Source organism: Rhinolophus sinicus, linkage group LG05, assembly GCF_036562045.2.
Source record: "Rhinolophus sinicus isolate RSC01 linkage group LG05, ASM3656204v1, whole genome shotgun sequence".
NCBI classification, from domain to species: domain Eukaryota; kingdom Metazoa; phylum Chordata; class Mammalia; order Chiroptera; family Rhinolophidae; genus Rhinolophus; species Rhinolophus sinicus.
This window is the reverse complement of record NC_133755.1, coordinates 78,636,258-78,639,931: the sequence shown is the minus strand read 5'-3', so window position 1 is coordinate 78,639,931 and position 3,674 is coordinate 78,636,258.

The window sequence follows — 3,674 nt, the reverse complement described above, 5'->3', positions numbered from 1 at the left end:
GCAGACAAAACGGACAGCAGGTCGCACGTCCAGGGAACCCAGCCTCCAGTGAGACCGTAGTGGTATGACTCCCCTACCTATGGCTCCATGGGTGTTCCTTTTTGGCCTCACCATATCCTGCGTTATGTGGGGAGCGGGACCAGAGACCCTGCAGGCCTCCCTGCACGACACCCCCACTGAAAAACTTTTAAGTTTTGTTTCCTATTGAGATTTTACGTTTCCCTTTCCTTAAATTTCCTTTTCCAGAGTTTCTTACCTATCCCCCTGCTTCTTAATTATTTTATAAATCAGGTTCTTAATCATAAACAATAGATTGTTTTTAACCTGAATCATAGAAATCTCCTCCCCCTGCTTTAGGTAATTGCCCTAAACCTGGTGATTTATGCTTGATTGTAATCACTGAAGCCTAATGTTCTTTCCAACCTATTCTGGGCCCGGCTCCTGGACAATAAACGCCACCTGAAGACTGGCTGAATGGCCACAGGCTCTATAGAGCTGACGGATTAGCCATACCCTGCATCAATAGCTTTCAGCTCTGCTCGTTAAGCCAACACTTTTAAATTTATTAACTAAAATCTTTTTCCTCATTCAGGGGCCTTGGGGATACAGGTGATACCCCAGTAAGATTGCCAGTCCCAACCAAAGAAGCCAGCACGGTCTTCCAGGTGGATCTCGAGACCCCTTCTCTCATCTAAGATTCAGATAGGGAGAGAGTTCTGTGAATCCTCAGTAAGTAGGGACAGCTCTACGCCCCTGCCCAGCAGGAAGCAGATACAGAAGAAAAGACCTTCTGTCCCTCAACTTCCCATAGAGATTTTATGGGGATCATGTCACTCAAGGGGAAAAAAAGGTAGGCAGTTAGAGATAGACATCAGGTCTCTGCATTCCTGCACGACCCACAGAACGCAACTGCCCAAAAGACCTCCCCTCTCCACCCAAAACTTCCCATTTTCATTATAATTATCTATCCCTATGAGGAACAAATGGATACAAAATACACAACTAGATTAAACAGGCCACTGACAACTGTGCAGTAAAGGCCACAACGACCTTCATTTCAGCTGGGCTTCATTATACCATCATTATAATATCATACATCATTACAATATCATTCATTATAACAGACTGAATTCTGGGAAGGAACATGTGCAGTCTAAAAAGGTGAGGCAGGGGCAGCCTGATGGCTCAGTTGGTTAGAGCACGAGCTCTGAACAACAAGGTTGTCAGTTAGATTTCCACATGGGCCAGTGAGCTGCATTCTCCACTAGACTGAAGACAACAAGCTGCAGCTGAGCTTCCGGAGGGGCAGCCGAATGGCTCAGTTGGTTAGAGCACGAGCTCTCAACAACAAGGTTGCTGGTTCAATTCCCACATGGGATGGTGGGCTGCACACACCCCCACTCCCCCACAACTAAGATTGAAAACAGCTATTGGACTTGAAGGTGAGCTGCGCCCTCCACAACTAGATTGAAGGACAACTACTTGGAGCTGATGGACCCTGGAGAAACACAGTGTTCTCCAACATTCCCCAATAAAATTTAAATAAATTAATTAAATAAAATAAAAAGATGAGGTAATAGCGTCTTGTCAATCACAGGTGTCAATCAAGTGGTCCCACACCCAGAAAGGAACAGCAGTCCATTCTCAAGAAAAAAGGGACAAAAACTCCAACTCCTCACCAGGCCTTTTGAGCCTTTGAACCACAGCCTCTTGAGCTGCATCTTTGTGCTCGGCCTGCTCCTAACTCTTTAGAGTGTACTGTCTCTTCTCATAAACTTCTATTTCACCATTGTTTTTAATTGGGGAATATTGGGTAACAATGTGTTTTTCCAGAACCCACCAGCTCCAAGTCAAGTCGTTGTTTTCAATCTAGTTATGGAGGACGCAGCTCACTGGCCCATGTGGGAATCAAATCGATGACCTTGGTGTTATGAGCACTGAGCTCTAACCACTGGGCTACCCAGCCGCCCCCTCTTTCACCACTTTACCTCTGTGTGTCATTCAATTCTTTGCTCCAAGAACACCAAGAATCTGGACATTGTACTGAGGAGGGTGCACCCCCGGCAACATAGTGGTTAGGATTTCCAGTTTTCCTCCAGGAGGGCTGGTTTCAACCCCCGGTGTGGGAAACAAGCCCAGGCACCACGCCGAGAAGGGCGCCCCTGCTCCAGTAAGAGAAGGAAGAAATGCACATTCAGTGCAGAGGGAACTCTGTTTAGGTCCTGGACACATTACATCATACGTTCAAAAACATATCTGCAATTGTCACCCCAATAAATTTAAAAAATAAATTAAAAAAACACACACATATCTGATGTTACAAAAAATGACCACAGTCGTTTTCTCACTGATCAAATTGCTGAAAAATTGAAACCACTGTTGACTTGCAAGTAACCTCTTTTCTGTGCTTCTGAACAAACAGCAGCATGGTCCACCTGCTCGGCACACTCAGGCCCCACTGTTCACCCCAAATCCACCTCTCGTCCCCTGTGCCTCCTTTACTCCTTCGTCTTCCTCTCCAACATACATTCCTCTCCCCCTTTTCCATCTATTCAATCATCCAGCAGATATGAGTGTCCACCATGTGCCAAGCATTGTGCTGGCAACAGACCAAAACATGGGGGAGATGGGCCCTCCCTGGCCACAGAGCCTTACCACCTAGCATGAGGGCTGCAGAGTCTAGAGCCAACCACCAACGACGCTGCCCACACCTGAGCTCAGGAGATATGGGCAGGAAAAAGGGGTGAGCTTAGTCCTCAGACGAAAAAGTGTGCAGAACCGCAGGTGCAGTGAGCCTTTCCTTAGGGGGCCACAGGCTTAGGTGTGCTGAACCTGGGACTTGATGTCATATGAGTACAGACCCTAAGCGTACCGCTTATGTAACAGGGTGGAATGCTTTTGTTTCTCCCACCTGACTTGCCATAAATCCTAGCTTGCGTTTTTCCCAGGACCTCCTGGATAATAGTTCCTATTGTAGATATGCAAAAACAGCTTCCTGAATAGGTGGGAAAGCTATGCAAAGCCATGATTGTTTATCAAAGATTTACAGGAATGTCAGGACTGGACTCAGATCAGCGGGGGTCAAGAACATCAAGAACAGACTGGGAACAAAGAGGCTTGGAGATTCCCCCTCCCCCTTCCTGGCATCCCACCTCTTGCCCCACCCATTCTCTCTTCTGGTGATATAAGAACCCTGAATTCTGGGCTCTCTGAAGATGGATCTGAGGCACCATCAGGTCTCCCATCTTCTCGGTTGGTGCTTTCTCAACCAATAAACCTTTTCTTATTCCAAACCCTGACATTTTGAGTTTGACCTTTTGAAGCATTGGGCACATAGGGCTTGAATTGGTAACATTTACCTATTTAACCTTATATCTGAGCCTCTTCCTTCTGGGACTAACAACCTTAGCCAACTAACAGGGCAAAAGTCAATGATTTACTCCTTATAAAGCATTTAGCACAGCACCTAGCACCTGGTTGTAGAAACAGTACGTGGGAGCTGGTATTATGATAGGACCTGCCCTGGGTATTACGTGAGCATAGAGGAAGAGGGGTGCCAATCTCCATATTCCACTCTTCCCTTCTGCCCACTTCTCCTCCCTCTGCCATCAGTGTCCTCCAGTTAGAAAGTTAACACTTCCTAACATGAAAACCAAGAGCCGGAGGTGGGTGCA